Here is a 19,116-nt window from a genome sequence, read left to right on the forward strand (position 1 = left end):
ACTTTTATTCCAGTGTCCTTTCCATGCTATTATCCTGCTTCCCTCCAACAACTTGTTACAAAATGTTAAAACTTGGTAAAAATATATTTTCTTGGATTTTCCAGAATAGTGATTCCTAATGTTTTTGGAGTTATTACTTTCTTAGGATGTTAATCATGCTGAGTTCTTGCAAAATATATATGTATTTTATATTTTTGTATCTATCTTGTATATTTATGTATTTTATATCTCTGTTTCTCTTCCCCTTTGTTTTCTTTGTTTAAAGATGACACACTTTGAAATTAATTTGCTTTTGAGTTTTGAGAACTTTGAAATATCTCCAATGGAAGTTAAACTCTTTTTGGTAGGAATCACATGATCATGTTTATGTTCTTAGCAATTAATAGAATGTCTGGTGCATAATAAATGGTCTCTGAACTGAATTAAGTTTAACCAAAGTGATATAATCGACAAAGGGTTAGTGAAATCATGCTTTGAAGTCACTTACTCAGTGTTTCAATTTCCCACCTTGTATGTGTAGACACTGTCTATGTTGAAAATAGACTGATTTAACCAAGGATGGTATTAACAAACAGGGTCCTACTTAAGGTTCTTTCCTACTTAGGTTTTCCATTATTTGTGTTGTAATTGTTAGATGTAGTCTTGATATGTCAAATGTTTTCCTCATTTTAATATAGCTATACCTTATAATAATTTACTTTTGGCTGTCTTCTCAGCAGGCTGATAATTCAGTGTCATTATTTACTTTACACTGTCTATGGTGATTCTTTTTTGTGTCCTCACATAGTTCTTTTGCCTTTGAAGCTACTATAACTTCAAAGAAAGCTTAAATAAATGAAGAGATGTATAGGCTCAGTGCTCAAGGGGAGAAATCTTAAAGACCTTGATAAAAATGGATATATTTTTCTTATTCATTTTTCATAAGTATTAAATTCAAAAATCTCTTCTTGAGAAGTCCTTCCCCCATATTTCCCCTTCTTGACACCCTTTTTAAATTCAATGTGTGTGCCTGCTATGTGCAATTTATGATACAGCAGATAGGAGTACTTGTATTTTGGAGAAAAGTCCAGCAGCTGGACCTTGAGTTCAATGGACAGCTACAAATCTGGAGAACACAAGAAACAGCCACCAGAACTCCATGTCCCAGTACTGGCCATGTCCCAGTATTGGCCTCTTCTGGTCATTTACCACTTTGGGACCGCTGAAAACATGTAACCACCTGTTAGAACAAATCTTCTTATGCCTTCACCTGAGTGGGGTGGTAGGAGAGGGCAATAACTTTACTCCAGATTTTATTGTTTGCAGATAAAGGTATACCAAGCAGCTGCTTAATTCAAACAAATAATGCAAACTAAGAATATGAGAAGTGTTTAATTTTTGTACTTTTTCTTTTTTTTTTCTTTGAGAAAACACACATTTTGTGGTCTAGATAAATTTGTTTAAGGAATATCTGTTTATACATTGCTTTGTTTCCTGGTAGTATTTATTTTTCTGTCTGCATAGAAACATTGTAGATTTTTGTATATGCCTTGTTTATGCTTGCTGAATGAATGAATAAAGGAAGAACAGAAATATGCCATGTAGATATGGAATATTTCTGAGAAATAAATCATCTAGTCCCACCCCCTAGTACTGTGAGTGAGAATATGGAAGTCTGGAAAGGCTGCACAACTTCTAATTAGCCGAAGGAGTGGTTAGTGTCCATTTCCTTTGATTCCCACTACATTATGTTTTCCATTGCAAAAATACAACAGCTGCTAAGTTGCTAGACTTTTTATAACTCTTGACTTCAGGATTGAGGAGGTTCTTACTTTAATGCCTGAGCCTTTATGATCCTAATACAACTTTCTACCATAGCCATATCTCTTAGGGTAAGATGTGGTCAGAAATCCCATTTCTCAGTATCTACTCTAGAATAATAAATGTATATAAGGATTCATAAAAATGAATGCTTATTCCAGCAATGTTTATAATAATAAAATCCTGGAAAGAACTTAAATGTTTCTGTAGGAGGAATGGTTAAATGAATCTTAATATTTTTATTCTATGAAACAAAATTGTTACTTTGCAAACAGTTAAAAAGAATGACTCATACTCATGTTTGGTAATAGCAATAGAATTCTAAGACATTGTACAATAAAAAAAAGTTGCAGAATATCTACAGTATGTAAAACACATAAACATGTAAAAAAACAATATGTAAAGTAGTTCTAGATCTACATGACATGTATACAGAAATATTAAGAAAAGATGGGAAAATAAATACATTAAATTTGTGGTAGAGATAGTCGCCTACGAGGAATTTAGGACTAAAAGTTGAAGGTGGCTTTCAAAGGTGGCTTGATATCATCTCCGTGTTTAATTTGTAAAAAACCAGAATGTGTTCATGAATTATTTGTATAATGTAAGAAAAGTTTTTAAAAGCACAGGACCCAATAAAAACTCAATATGCCTCTGTTTTGACCTCACCTTACACCAGGGACTGGGAGAGAATATGCAGATTTGCAGGAGGAGGCTGTCCTAGGCCAGCTAGTGTTCTATAAAAGACATAATGAGTTATTGGTATCTAATTATTACAGAAAATGAAGAAAATCATAAAGAACAGGGAGCAGTAGTGAAAAAAAGATAATGAAACAGATCATGTTTTTGCAAACAGAATTGATTTCATTAATAATAAGAAACCAATTTTTTTTAAGTCCAGATACGCAAGTATTCACTATGTCATAGTCTCTGGAAAAGATCAGAATTTTCAGGGTTTAGCTATTCTGAAATATTTTATCTTTTGTTACTTCTGCACTTAATTATTACATGTGTCTTGACATCAATGGAAATCAGAAGAAATGAGTAAAAATCAGGATCAGGAGGAAAAAAGGAGGGATATTTAAACATATATAGAGAAGAAACAGTGAAATATACAAAAATGCTAAATTCTTGGTAAGGAAGAATGGTTCCGATTAAAATATTTATCTTTCTGAGATCTGAGCAGGCTGTTAGGAAATATGATGTCATCTTAAAGTGTTGTTTAGGTAGAAGAATGTCATGAATAGCTATTTTATATCAAAGATGATTCAAAACAAAACTTTGTAAGGTTTGTTTACGGGAAATTATATAGAAAGGAGGTGAAGATCATGGGCCTAATGTTTAGACATACCTAAGTTTTGAAACCTGATTCTGCCACTTAAAGGTTAAGATCTTGTGTAAATTTCTTAATCTATCTGTGCCTCAGTTTACTCTTATGTTAAAGACAATGATACTGCATACCTTGCATGTTGTTTTAAGGAGGTAAAAAATTATGTAAGGAAGGAAAAGCACTTAGCTTAGGGGTACTCAGTAAGCTGGAAAGGAATTACTTTTTTCTCCCTCCAGTAGAAGTTTATAAATGTAGGCAGACAGTAAAATGATAGCTTTTTATCAGTGTCCTACAAAAAAGTGTAGATTATTTAGCTTTTTAGTTAATTTGATCAATATAGACATATAGCTTACAGAGATGATCGTTTAAACCCTGGAGCAAGCTTTTCAGGGTTTTCGTAAGGACAGAACAATCAGTCATTTTTCTTGGTTTAGTATGGCCAAAGGGGAAAGGACAGTCAGACAGAACATGGCCAGGGAGAGGCTGGAGATAAAAGTGATAGAGGGGAGATGAAGCTGTTCAGTGTTCTGCCCACAGGGCTGTCCTCTGCACACAGATGATAACTGACTTCAATTGACAAGGATTGGGGGAGTAGATTGAAGTAGATAAAAGCATGGAAAGAGTCTGCCAATGCCAAACTACTCCCCAGCTGCATGGTTCCTTTAGAATTGACCCTTACCTTCATGGGCATATCTGTCACAACCTTTACTTTAAGGAAAAAAAATACAAAAAGCAAAAACCAAAACAAAACATGTAGATCTCAGCCATTTGAGGTTATAGTTTATCTAAGTTATCCCTAACTTTAGAGATAACTAAAGTGGTGGGGGGGAATTCTACATGATCCACTTTTTCCTTGTTAAATAATTCTATAGTTAGGAAGGTCTTTTATGTAACTTCTATTTCTCAACACACACACACACACACACACACACACACACACACACACCACCCTCCACCCCTGCCACATACACACACATACCACCACTGTCCACCCTGCCACGTACACACACACTGCCAGGTTAGACAAACTTTTAATGACTGTATGTTTTTCCTCTGAATAACTGAACGACTACTGGAAATTACTACTTGGCTCTTTTTCTTCTTCAATAGACTGATTTCTACTGCTTCCTTTATTAGAAATGAAAAATATCCATTTACTATCCTTTGTAAAATAACTTCTCATAGATCTGAACTTATTCAAATTCAATTTTCAAGACAGTATTTGAAACCCAAGTCAAGAATGCAGTATTCTGTTTCTGGTCTGAATACCAACATTGTCAGAGAATAAGCCAATATCAAATGTATGTGAAAACTATTAGTTCTCAAAGTGTCTTCATATAAGGAAGGATTGACTGTTTGTATTGAGTAAAAAACACTTTATTTACATAATACAGGTTGTTTCATGGATACCTAACTAGAGGGTTTTGACCAAGTAAATATGACTTTATTAAACATTAGGAAGTCAAAATTTTTCATTTTTAAAAAATTAAATCAGATCTTTGTTCTTACCAGTTTCCTTTACTCAGGATTTAGCCAATAGGATTTAGATTTTTTTTTCCCATATATTAGGCTTTTTTCAACAGTTAGAATGACATGGAACCAAATACAGCCATCTTTCATTTGCTGTAGGAATATAACTCTCCAGATAAAAGTCTGGTTCAAAAAATTGATCATCTGTATAGAAGGTTTTAAAAAGCAAAATGAACTATGTGGTTATTAATATCCTCAACTGAGATTCTATACATGGGATTGCAAATGCTAACTGGTTATATATTCTGTTTTGCTTCCCTTTTTTTGACTTAATTTCCAGGAAGTGAAGAGCCAAATTTAATGTTTAATCTCAGTAAACACAGGCCAGGTGGCTGATATATTTATTTCATTCCCTTTATACATCCTTAAAAATAAATCTAGTTTAACAGTTTTATGTTATATGGTGGTATTTTCCTTTATTTTTTAAAACATTTATTTATTGGAGAGAGAGAATGAGTGCACACCGGGGGGAGGAGGAGGGAGGAGAATCTTCAAGAGACTCCCTCCTGAGCACAGGCCTTGATAGGAGGATCCCGAGATCACTACCTGAGTGGACACCCAGAATGGGACACCCAGAGTGGACACCTTAACCAACTGCGCCATCCAGGCGCCCCACAGTGGTATTTTATAATCAGTTATTTTTGGAAGTTGGCAGTGTCAGTTATATAGAAGATAATTAACAAGTTCTGCAATTTTTTATTGGAAATTACTTCCCTTTAAATAACAGGAGGTCGTCTAAAATAGGAGAACTAAATAACTTCTAGTATCCCTTCTTGATTTAAATTTCTGTTATTATGATTGGGTTTTTGAACAATTGTATCCAGCCTTTCTATCAGAACAAGAAAATTGGTTTTATTTTAAATTAGGAGCTTGTATAAATTCTGGAAAATTCTAATCATTGAAAGAATTGTGAAGGAGTTGCCTTTTTAATATTGTATAGTCATATGCATTGCCTTATAGTTCAGAATCAAGAGATCTGGGACATATTTTCAGGAAAGAAAGATCCTTGCTTTCTTGAATGATTTTCTACACACCTCACTCTTGCATATGAAACTTTGCCTATAAGTTGCATTTGTCATTACAGAATTTAGATTCAATGCCAGGATTACTGTACAATGGTGAGATGTCTGACTTTTCTTAGAGTAAGAAAAATATAGTTTATCTAGAGTAAAACCCTGAGTTTAGCCACTGAGTTAGGGATGCGAGGTGATGTACACGAGTGCTTCTCAAACTTTAATGTGTGTACAAATCAGTTGGGGCTCTTATTAATGCATACCGTGACTCATTAGATCTGGGGTAATGTCTGAGATCCTACATTTCTAACAAGCTCCTTGCCTGTTGAATATGAATATGAATGAATATGAATTCTACTGGTCTGGGGATCTTGCATAGCGACAATGTACGTAACTCTGATATTTAGGGCCAGGTAATGTTAATATTTTTGGTTTGAAATTTAAGAATGTTTGGAGGTCACTTTCTGTCATGAACTTTCACAGACTAAAAGAATCATTGATGGTAAAGGTGTGTGCTGCCAAACTAACATATTCAGCCATAAATTGTCCCTTTATTGAGGGACTTTGTTTACTGGAATGAAACTAAATCTCCTAACACATTAGCTCAAATGTGTCTACAGATCTGCACACATGGGTTTTAGGGTAAATACAGAATATTTTCATGTATTTGTGCTATTTAATCTTCTTTATTTTGAATGCCTGATAGGGCTTGATATGAACCAAGAGGAATGATAGGAAAGGAGTTGGATGCCTCAAGGTTATATGCTTTTACTTTTGAAATACAGCAGTAATTTGCATAAGCTGCTTATATATAACCATCATAGAGATATTTTGTGGAAAAATAGGGACACTTATTAATAAAGACTCATTAAGTCATTCAGTTAATGTGAAAGCTGAGATTATTTTCACCATTGAACTGAGAAATAATTTTTATTTTTCCCCCTCCTTGAGATATATGACCAATGTTGCTATTAATGGTGACTTTATCAGATGATTTACAGAGCATGACTTGGAATCAGCTTCCTTACTGATAATGGCTAACTTATAAACAGATAACATTCACAATTGTTAAAGTACTTCAGAAGAAATATAGATAGAATTTCAATATAATCCTAGTTAAGACAGTCTTTGTTTCAATATAATGTAGAAAAACCTTTCTTAATTTTAGAGAGAACTGTCAATATCCATTACCATTTTATATGAAAATGTAGGCATAAGAAGTTAAGGCCAAAGAAGTTGTTACAAATAGAACTGAGAATAGAACTGTTATCTTAGAATCATGTCCTTCACTAAATTCTGCAGAAGAAATTTTCTCTGAGCAACATGTAAGTGAATAGAATTTCTCCTTTCTCTTTAATATTTATTTCATTCAATCTAAAACATTTATAAAAAAGTCCATTTTGTGTAGTGAACTATTACTAAATGTTTTATGGAAAAGATTTATATGAAAAAAGCAAAAACTAAAACTAAAACTAAAAAACAAATTACTAAATGGACTTCTGCTTCTAGCGAAGATGGGGTAATAGGGGCCAGATTTACTCTCCTATCTGACACAATTTAAAAGCAGATTAAAATATATGGGGCAATGTTTTTAGATATTGAACATCAGACAGCACCAGGGTAGTGATCCCTGAGAAAGAGTAAACAAACGAGTTAAGCACTATGATTGCCTCAGCTTAGTGTCTGAAGAGGACTTCCTGGTCATAGTTCAGGGAGGGGGAACCCAGGCTAAGTCTAGTCTTATCTCAGAGTTGAAGAGATGAAACTGGTCATGTGAGGGGACAGCATTGTTATAAGTTGCAGGGCAGGGTCGCTTCACAGAGAGAACTTCACAGACCAAGAACTCCTGAAATCTGCACAAGATATTCCCAAGTCTTCAGTTGGGTACAAATCAGTTTATGCATGTAAGGAAACAAAAACCACACAAAAGAACATAAAGATCAATCATTAAAGCTCAAACAGAGCTGAGAATAGTTCATGTTCTTACACATATAATTTTAGTCATAATTCAAAACACATTAGATAGAGTACTCAAAAACTTAATACCTCAGTAGTGGAGCAAAATAAGCCTTAGACTAATGAAATCCCTGTAATCCTACCTCGTAAAACCTAATGGATAGCCTCAAAAGGATAAACTCTTTCCAAGTAACTTAACTATGGCCAAGAACAAAAATTAAAGAGTTCTAATAGAAATGCAAAACTATCCATCCCCCACCTGACAAGGCAAAATCACAATGTCTGGCATCTAATACGAAATTACCACACATGTAAACAAACAGGGAAATATGACCTAAAGTGAGGAGAAAAAGCCATCAATAGAAACAATCCAAAATTGACATAGACTATGGAATTAGTAGGTGATAAAATTATAGAAGTTATTGTAACTATATCCCATGTAGAGGAAAGATGGACCACAGTAAAGAGAGACAGGAAGATATGTAAAAGACCCACATCTTTTACAAGGTCAAACTGCAAGAGATGTAAAATACTGTATCTGAGATGAAATGGACACTTGTATAGAATTCACAGTAGATTAAACCTACAGAGTAAAACAAATCAGTGAGCTTGAAGACAGCAAAAGGACTATTCAAAATAAAACACAGAGAAGAAAAAGACCAAAAACAAATGAACAGAGTGACCATGATCTGTGGCAAAATGTTAACTAGCTTAAGCATATGTGTTAATTGACATCCTCAAGGGGCCGGGGTGTAGGGGTAGGGGTGTGGTGGGGTGTGGGAGGAAGAAAGATTATTTGAAGAAATTATTGAAATGCTTCCAACCCAAATCATGCAATAGACCTCAGGTGCATGAAACATGGAGAAGCCTACACCAAAGACCTCATGATAAAATTACTTAAAATCACTGGCAAAGAGAAAATCTTAAAAACAGAATAAAAAACATATTTTGTACTTAGGACAAAGTATAACAACTTTTTAAAAGTATTGGGAAAAAGAACTTGTCAACCAATATAGAATTCTGTATCAAAATTTCCTCATTACTTAAGAAAAGGAATCTTCATTAAATAGCTTGGAATAAGTTAGGAAAGTATGGACCTTGTCTGGTAAGTCCTCAAGGTGATTGATTGCAGTCACTCTTTGTTCCTTCCAAACCTCTCCCCTCTTTTTTTTTAATCAATACAAGGTTGGGGAAAAGATTTATCATATACATTTCTATTAATTGGTAATGCTACGGCTCATTTGTAAAGGAAGATGTCCCCTCATAGGTATCAGAGTGGTGCTTAAACTCTAACCTTTGGAAATCAATTATTCATTCTCAGATATTTTTCTATTTCTCTTAAGTTCTCTTAGTTCTCTTTCCCTAAATTTCTCTATTTCTCTACTATTTCTCTAAAGTTTTCTTCAGCAATGTCAATTATTCCGCTTTACTCCTTTACTGCTGACCTCAAAGAATGTTGCACACAATGGTCCTAAGGGGGTCAGTGTGTTTATAAACCCACTCACGGCTCACAGGAGAAATTATATAGTTGGGAAGAGAAGATGAAAAAGATGCAGAAAGGAGACAGGCTTTACTTACATTAAATTTTTGTCTAGGGCTACAACTAATAAGAAGAATCATGGATAAAATGTATCTAATCCAAGAAACCCAGACAACTGTTACTGCTAAAGATTATATTTCAATTGTTAAAATACTTTAAGGCATACAATTTTCTGTTGTTATTTCCTCTACTGACATTAACTCTTTCGGGATCCTGGACCCAATTCCAATGTGGTGAGGGAGTCTCCCACCACAACACCAAGCAATTCTCAGACACTAGGAGGGTGTCCAAGAATTCAACACAATTCTGACACTGTCTACCTGAAGATAGCATCAGATTCCAGGGGTTAAGGGCTCAGTCCTACAAGGTTATTCTCCACACCACCCACACCCCTTTGTTATAAGATTTCCTTCTCCTTGTGTGCTTGCTGTTCTTGGTCATGCCACTTTGAAGAATGAAGAGGTAGACCAGACAGAGTGGCGGACAGCAAAGCAAGGTTTTACTGAGTGATAGTATATTGAATGATAGAGTACAAAGCTCCCGAAAAGGGAAGGGGACCCGAGAGGGTTGTCACTGTAGTTTCTAAGTCTAGGGGTTTTTATGAGCTTGTTGGTAGGCTGTTTTAATCTGATTAATCCTCCCTGTGCCTGTCATCCAATAAGGTTTTTGTCATCTATCACATGCGAAGCAGTGGAGGGCTCCTTTCAGGGTGATGTAATATCCTTTTAAGGCGGTTTCCTCTTAGGGTGTGGGGTCCCCTTGTCCCTGCCTGCCTTTCTTCCAACTATCCTTCATCAACTTTAGACCCTGGTTGGAAACCCCAGGCTGTTACCTATACTTCTGATCTATCAGCTATGGACTGGAGGTTCCAGTGACCTCCTCCTTAGGTTCTTTTAATTTGCCAGAGTGACACACAGAACTCAGGGAAACACATCTACCAGTTTGAAAAAGGATGTGAGTCAACAGCCAGATGGAGAGATACATAGGATGAAGTATGGGGAAAGGGAGAGGAATGTCTCTGACCTCTCCAGGTGCTTCCATGTGTTCACCCACCTGGAAGTTCTCCCAACCCTTTTTGGGGTATTTTGGGATTTTATGGAAGCTTCATTGCACCGTCACGATTGACTAGGTCCCTGACAGTAACTGATTCAACCTCCAGCTCCTCTCCCTTCCCTGGATGTCTAGGGCTGGGACTAAAATTTCCAAACCTCTAATCGCATGGCTGGTTCTCCTAGAAATCAGCAACCTGTGCTTAGGTTACTTAAGAACTTCCTAAAAGTGATTCATTAACATAACAAAAAGTATCTTTATCACCCTTATCACAGGACGTTCCAAAGGTTTTAGGAACAATGAGCCAGAAACCATGGAAGAAAATCAAATACAGATGAAAAATACATTTTTGTCACCATTCATCTGAATGACCAAAATATATTATTTCTTACAAATCACAATATTGCATTTGCCTTAGATTTATATATGCCTGTTAATTTTTACAGCTTTTCTAACTCCTGTATTGTATAAGGAAAATTAAAAAAAAAAAAAAAGAGGGCTGCAATTGAATTGTTTAAATTCACAGTTTCCAAGGAAATTTTTAAGAGGGTAGCATTCAAGTCCAATGCCCCAGGAACAGCTCAGAAGTCTCCCTTTTTGGGAAGCTCCACCCTAACTTCCATCAGTGAAACTTAAATTATGTTAAATTAGAGTTTGCCCCAAATAAAAAAAGACCCTACTCATTCTGTAAGACAACTTAGATTTAATATAGTTATCTACAGGGCCATAATAAATAATATTTACTATGAATAATATAATAGGTATTGTGCAAATGCTATCGTACTTCTGATAAAACATGTAAGAGAAAATTCTAGAGGACCTGGCTGCTCAGTTGGTAGAACATGTGACTCTCAATCTCAGGGTCATGAGTTCAAGTCTCACATTGGGCATAGAGCTTACTTAAAAAAAAAGAGAGACAGAGATAATTCTAGAGATGCTGAGATCCCCTGTGTTAGTTATTAATTGATTCTTAAAATTATGATGATGATCTAATCTTAAAGCTCTCATCTCTGATTTTATGAATGTACACAGAAGCAATTCAAATAAAAGTCTATTAAAATGTTCTAGCTCTTCTAAAATATGTTGAAAAAATAAAGCTAATTTGGCCAAATAAACTACCACATACTGGGGAAATGTCATAATATTGAAAAGAGGAAGAATGGTTGGTGTTTTTCATGTGTGTTTGTGTGTGTGTGTATAAAATCATGGTTGAGTAGAAAGGTGTTGATTGATTTACTTATATATTTACAAAAAAAAATATTTATGGAATGCTTACTCTGGGCCAAGGTCTTTGCTGATGTTGTACCAGTGGATGACTCCATGGTTAGCAATTTTATTTTTATTGGTCCTAAAACATTGTCTCGTTTACTGGATGAAGTTGGAAATTACTATTACAGAATATAAGAACTTCCTGCTAAGAAGCTTGCAATATAATTAGAAGACTTAATATACATGAAAGTGTTTTAAGGACATGCCAAAAACTTGAGAAAAATACCATTTTTCTTTTAATTTAAAATGATGTACTCCTCAAACTCATGGCATATGTTTGAACAAATGATCAGAGATGGAAAAAATTCAAGAGGTCTCCATAAGTAGATTATTTGTAAACAGAAGTTTGAAGAAATTAAATGACATTGCCCAAACATAAAAGGTGTTGGAAATAATCATATTTCCTACACCAATTATGAATACTGGAACGCAAAAGTCAGTCACAGGGACTGGTAAATTGACTAGCTTGTCTGGAAAAAGGATTTGTGTTGGGAAATTATAAGAATTGAAGTGAGATTGAGATGGGTCTGTACGGTGTTCTAGATGTTGAGCTGAGGACTTTGGAATGAATAAGAAAGTCAATTCAGACTTTTATAGAATTTTAGATCAGGACAATCTTTTGATCATAAAACTTCTGTTTCCCTTCAGCGAAAATTGACTTTAGTGAGAATACACACTATTAATGGCATTGCCACTTGGGATCAGAATCCAAGATTCCTGGTTGTCAATGTTTGTTAGTTTTCGTATACCCTGTTACTATGTGAAATGATGATCCATTGACTAGGAGCAAGAGAAACTGTAATGATCGTTGGGAATACTTTGCTATGAAATTTCTACTTTAAATACTAAGATGAAAGCACTCTCTTCCTCTTCCCTCTGCCTCACTGTATAGTCTCAGATGGCTGGATTACCAGCCCTTGATGTATGTGGGTCTGCGATATCATTTCTTCCACACAATAGGAGCGGAGTCACCACTGGGCAATTCAGGCTCCACTCCCTTCTGCCAATGCCACTATGTCATCCAAGCTCTGTCTCAGGGCAACTTCCTTCAAGGTCACCCAAAGATGGATGCCTCTCTAACCTGCTGGGAATCTCAGCCCAGTTATGTTTATACTCCGTTGCTACAACTTGGGATCTTCTCAGTGTTATCACCCAGAAAATAATGGATGGAACCTTAGATGGAAATTATGGCTCCTGTTCTATTTTAAGCAGAAGAGTGTGAATCCTTTTAAGGGGAATCCATTTGATTTTGGTAGCTACTCAACCATTTCTCTGAGTGCCTGTCAGCTGGAGGAGGAGGATGGGGTAGTACAGTTAGAATCAGTTTCAACATTTCTTTCTTCCTTCTCTAAGAATTTTTAAGACTGTTCTTTATAAGTCATGGTTTGGGAAGCTAGCTCAGCCTCTGCTACAGACTCACAAGTTCACTCTTCCAGTCCTGAATCTTATATTTTCAGGGAGCGATGAAATGCAATCATCCTGTAGACTCTCCATAGTACCAGGCAAGGGACCACATATGTCCTCCAGAAAGGAAGATGGCTAAAGAGGAGGAGTGGAAGGTACCATTTGGTCAATTCTCTATAACCAAGTGGGACACTGTCCCAAGTACACAACTTCTCTCTTCAGTGCATCTTGTTTCCAAAGACAGATAGTCACTTCTAGGGATGTCAAGTCTCTCTAGGCAGTTTCATATGTATTAAATTTCATGGTTGGAAAACTTCAGAACATCGATAAGCTTCACATTATTATATATCTTGGTTTTCCAAATAGACTTGAAAAACTATCAGCCCCCAGTGTCATTCAGAATGGCTATTTCTGTGGCCTCAGCCAACCTTCCTGTGTGGACTGAATGCCAGTCTCTGAAAAGATATGTTTGAATCCTACTCAGTCCTTGTGAATGTAATCTTATTTGGAAAAAGCGTCTTTGAAGATGTAATTAAGATCAGGAGCTCCAGATTCGATCACCCAGGTTTAACCAGGTAGATCCTAAATCAGATGACTATCTTATAAGAGGAAAATACAGACCACAGAGAGGAAACAGAGAATATGTGAAGGTGCAGAGATTGGAGTTAGGCAGCTATACTCCAAGGAGCACCAGTGATGACCTATAGCCAAAAGCTATGGAGGCAAACAAGGATTCTCCTTAGAGCATTCAGAAGGAGCACTGTCCTGCCAACACCTTGATTTTGAACTTTGGCTTCCAGACTGTGAGAAAATAAAATTCTGCTGGTTTCAAGTCACTAAGTTTGTGGAGGTATGTTATAGCAGCCCTAGGAAATGAGCACACTAGCCAATGGCAATGTAAAGCAGGCTGGTAGGGACTGCTGTATGCCTCTCTGGCCCAGGTCTCAGCTAGCCTGGCCCTGAAGACAGCAAAACCGGAGGTCATTTGAAATCTTGCAGCCACACCCCTTCCTCCACCATTCTTGGTTTCCCCTCAAAATGCAATCTCCTTAGTCTCTTCCACATTTTAATCCTTGATGGGATTGCACAGCTTCTTGCTTCACCATGCTTCCATTTCTCTGCTTCCTCCAAACAGGACTGGCTACATAATCTGAGGGAACCATTGAAAATGGAAATGTGGGGTCATTTTAAAATGAAGAATTTCAAGACAAGAACAGAAGAGTCAAGCATGGGGCCTTCTTAAAAGTAGAACCCTGTGCTACTTACACAGGTTGCAAGCTCATGAGGCCAGCTCTGCCTCCTAAATTTATCCACTCTGACTTGGCAGAGTCTTTGCTCAATGCTGATAAATCCCACTACCTTCATTATGCTTTATCCATTTTCTTGCTTCATGTGAAAAATCAGCTTTCTTCTGAGAATAGTTTCCCATAGATCTTCCCTCAGTATAAAATACTTATAATTTTAACTCTCCTGGACATGGGAGGCAGCATTGGCATCCTTCTAGCTCTCTAGTATTGCTTTTGAACAGTGTACCATCCTCTTATACCAGCCCTCGATCTGTTTAGCCTCTTGCTCCCTGTATGTGTACCTTCTGCCCCAACTCTGCACTGTCATTCATTCAGTTCCAGATCATTCCATCACATTTATGGGAATCATTGGTATCTGCCTCACTCCTTCTCTGTCATGGCTTCTGATATCATCACTGCGGGTGGCTGCAGTGTCCATGTGGATGGCCTTTTCAGCATCTTAGTCTCTAATTTCTTGCTTTTCACTCTATGTCAGCTAGCCTCACCCACTTTTCTTCCATAACCATGTCATTACTTTCAAGAAAACTATCCCACCTTGACTACAATTTATTTTTCTCTCTCCTTCATTTGATTCACCTGTAGTTCCTTGACCTCTTTTTCTCTCCTTATTTATGTCTTCACCTATTCTCCTATGTCATACTACATTAATCTCATAGCTCTATCCTTCAACTATTTCTTAGCAAAGGCAGCCAAGTTTTCTCCTTGTTTTTTCATCAGATCACTTGGTAAAACCCCAAAGTTGATCGAACTTCCTGTATTTAGAGTCATATATTTTATACAAATTCACACAATGGTGTGCTACTACTACTTTCAGCAATTCCTTGACTCAGAAGTGTTTCTTTGGGCTTATGGTCATCTTCTCTCCACCATTCCTAGCAACGGCTGCTACAAATCTTTAGGTTATCTACCTGATTGCATCATCTCCCTTACTTGCCTAATAGAAATGAGAGACTACCAAAAACCTTCAATCCACTATAAGTAGACAATAGCATTCTATAAATAGCATTTTCTTAAGTCATTATTTTGTCTTAATTGAAGGAAATGAGATTACATTTTTTCATTTAAAAACTGCTTTTAAGCACTTGTTTTGCACAGGTACTATTCTAGCTACTAAAGATACAGTGTTCATGGAACATACATTCAAGTGTTTCTGATTATTTCAAATACATAATTTAAAAGTATAATGAAGACTAATGATCATATCAAATTTAACCAAAATATAGGTCTTACAAGACAAATTTTGTGAGTATAAGGAATATAGTTGCAGAATCATAAAAATCCAATCATGGTAGTATAACTCACATATCTAAACATTTTAGTATCATTCTCTATTAAAATAAGACTCAGAATAATTTCCTTTAGTAATAATATTTAGAATATCTTTGTTATATAAATGTATTTGATAATGTCAAATGGTAAATTTTTAAGTTACACTAAAAATATAAATAACTCAATCTCTTGAATCAATATTTGTATGAACACACAAATAACTATGATTTCAGAAAATAAAACATACAGGTCAGCTTTTAGAAAAATCACAAGCTTTATTAACAGAGTGTAGGTTTAAAAAAAGTCAATCAACCTTTTTTTTTTTTTTTTTTTAAGGGGGAGAAAAGGAGGGGGTAGGGAGGGCAAGAGAATCTTAAGCAGGCTCCATGCCCAGTGCAGAGCCTAAAGAGGGGGTTCACCTCGGTCTCAGTCTCACAATCCTGAGATAGTGGCTGGAGCCAAAATCAAGATTTGGACACTTAACTGACTGAGCCACCCAGGTGCCCCAAAAGCTGATCAACCTTAAAGGCAGAAACATTTGCAGTCTTGTTAGCTATTTCAATTCATTCAAACCTTATCTCACCTTGCTGGGCTTCAGTTTATTAGGTGAAAATGGCAAGCAATGATTATTACTATATTGTGGAGGTAGAAATATTAAATAATTTAAAGGACCTGATTGTATCACCATTAGTAGGTATCTTAAATGAATTACTTCCCTGATTATATTTTCATATTTCACATAGCCTTTGCCTAAAAAGGGAATTTAGAAGTAGTTTGTAGTGAAGTGGCAGGTATCATAGGCCTTGGATAGGAAGCCAGAGCACAGTACCAATAAGCACCATGGTATTAAGATTTTGAGCACTAAAAATGACTTTCAGGAAAGCAGATGTGATCTCAGGACTTCAGTGAAGATAAACCACCTTCTAAGGAAGCAGAGAATTGTACCTTAATTTTATTTTTTCAGCAGTATTGTCATCCATTTAATATGGATTTTAAAAGACACAATGAAACCCTAATAATAAGGTCCTCATTTTCCTTGGTGAGAATCTTTGAATGAAACTGGATATGCATTGTTATCTGTTTTACTTTGTCCAAAGGTGGTCCGCATTGTATATTGCTTCCCAGTCTGTTAAAATAATCTTCTAATAAACAAGAAGACCCAAATTCCGGGTGCAGATAAGAGAACTATGCACATTCCTACCTTCTCCAAACAGCCACGGTTAGATCAAAAGGCAACCTTATGACACTTGGAGCACAAACCCTCCGGGCGCGCACAGATGGGCCAACCGAAAAGTCACAGCGTCTGGGAAGCGAGAGAGAAGCGAAATGCCAGCACTTACATCAAGCGAATTCTTAGCAGAACCTGAAACAGTCACCCAGGGGAACTGAGAGTGGCAGGCGGGGAGGACATCGGTCCTGTGACGATCCCCGACGATCAGTTGTCTGTTACGTGCGCGCAGGACAGCCAACAAAGAGCCTCCGTTGCGCTTGCCCTCCAGTCCCACGTCGCCCGGGACTGTACCGCAAATGGACACCGCGGAGGGTGTGGGGGCGGGGGCTCGCTCCGCGCTGGGGGCGGGTCCCGGCGGCCGCTCCCTCCGCCCCTGGAGTAGCTGCCACCTCCTGGCTGCGCCCCAGCTCAGCAGCTCAGCTCAGCTCGCGGCCGCAACCGGTGGACTGTAGAGACGGCAGCGAGCTCGAGCCAGTATCGCTGCTCTCGGCCACAGCGGGACTGGGCGAGCCAGAGCGCGAGGACACCTGGCCCAGTCGCGGCGGGAAGCTCTGCGCGCCGCTGGTACGTACCAGGTGGAGGGGTAGCGGGAGTGAGTGTGGCTGGTGCGTGGGAGGAGGGAGAGGACTTGGGGAGTCGGGGGCGACTGAGTGAGAGAAGATGTGGTAAGTGCAACTTTTCCATTTGCCGCTCAGTCTGCGCTAGCACTGGGGGATTCAAAGCAGGTGCCCCGTATGCTAGAGCGACCGCGTCACTATGCAAACTAAGGTACCTTTAGAGTGGAAGGGGGCGCTTAGGTCAACAGGGGTAACCAGGGAGGGCTGGTCACCTGCTTTTTGCTGGCTCTGCTCTGAAGGTGGACATTAGTGACCTCCTGTCATAAGTTGTCGAGTCCTTAGTCTCTCTCGCCCTCAAAGCCACGTCGTTTTCCGTGGGCTGCGTGTTCCAAGCTCGCGGCCACCGGATCGGCAGGGACTCGAGCCCTAATCGGCTCTGCCAGCGTCCAGCTCTGTGGCTTTAGCCAACTTGTCTCACTCCCCTACTTTCCGTTCATTCTTTGACAAAATATGGTACTGGTTAGACCAGATGATCCTGAGGGTCCCCTACGGCTACTGGGATTTCCCCGAGCCTAGGACCCCTGCCCAGGAGGAATACGAGTGTAAAGTCGTCTCAGGGGTTTAGGAGATGGAGGGCGTGGGTCCTGGTTGTTGTTGCTGCTGCAACCCCTTTGGGGAAGCACCTAGATGTATCTTCTGGGGAAGAGGGCCCAGCTGCCGCTGCCGGTACCCTTCTGAGTGAGGCTGAGACCGAGAAGCCAGTACCGTCTTCTTAGAACTCATCCCAGGAAGCTCAAAGGAACTCGGTTCCTTTGGAAAGCGCTTGGCATGAGCCGGACAAACGGGAAACACACTAAAAAAAACCCCAAAAGCCAAAAAGACAACCCCCTCACCGCCCCAAACCAAGCAGGTATTATTTTAGTCAGAGTCTGTAGCACTGGAAAGTGGAGTTTTCAAGGCAGAAGACCACTTAAACATCCACTTAGAAAATAAAAACTAAAAACAATTAATGGTCTGGATACCGAAAAAGTAGTGGATATAAATTACTATGAGCACTGCATCTCTCTTTGTGTACATGTAGATTCAAAATCCATCTCTCCACTCCTCTCCAAGATGCCTTTCTTCATATTGACATTGCTACACATTTAAAAAAATCCTTCTGGGATTTAGTATTTAGAAAGCTCAGAATTTGGATTATTAAAATGAGATGTGACGGTCACATAGCTCACAGAAAGTAGTATAATGGAGTAGATAGATTTCGGATCAAGGTTGGTTAGACCAGCATTTTGAAAACCTTTTTTGTTTCCTGCTAGTACGATCCATACTGGTCAATGCCTCTCTGTTGAAACTATCTCAAAAGAGTTTATTTACTAAAAAGATGTTCTGGAAGATAAAATGATTGAATTTTGAAGCAAAGTATGATGGGGGGGATGTCTTTAGTAATTGACTTTAGTGTTATCTTTGCCCCATCTTTCTATAGCAAAAAATCAAAGGCTAATGTAATACTTTATGCAGGATATTTAAAAATGTGTCGCATTTTATTTGTGTTAAACAAATTTTCTCCTCTTTAGTCAATTTTAAACTAGAAATTTCGATCTTTAGAAATTTACTCCTTTCAGTGATTTTTAAGGAAGAGTTACCAAGTTGTAAAAACATCACCACAATTCAATTTTAGAAAATTTTCATCACCCCCAAGAGATCCCTCATGTCCATTAATAGTTACTCTCTGTTCTCATACCCAGCTTCAGGCAACCACTAATCTCTTTTCAGTCTTTTCTGGACATTTCATATAAATGGGGTCATACACAATACCTGGTCTTTTGTTTATGGCCTCTTTCACTTAGCATATTGTTTTTGAGG

At 37.7% G+C, this 19,116-nt stretch overlaps 1 pseudogene; it reads left to right on the forward strand.

The window, feature by feature from the left end:
* Positions 1-16,745: 16,745 nt before the first annotated feature.
* The window catches only part of LOC116870546, a 66,836-nt pseudogene continuing 64,465 nt past the window's right edge, over positions 16,746-19,116 (forward strand).

The sequence above is a fragment of the Lontra canadensis genome, unplaced genomic scaffold (assembly GCF_010015895.1).
Source record: "Lontra canadensis isolate GAN:19392208 unplaced genomic scaffold, GSC_riverotter_1.0 scaffold23, whole genome shotgun sequence".
NCBI lineage: Eukaryota > Metazoa > Chordata > Mammalia > Carnivora > Mustelidae > Lontra > Lontra canadensis.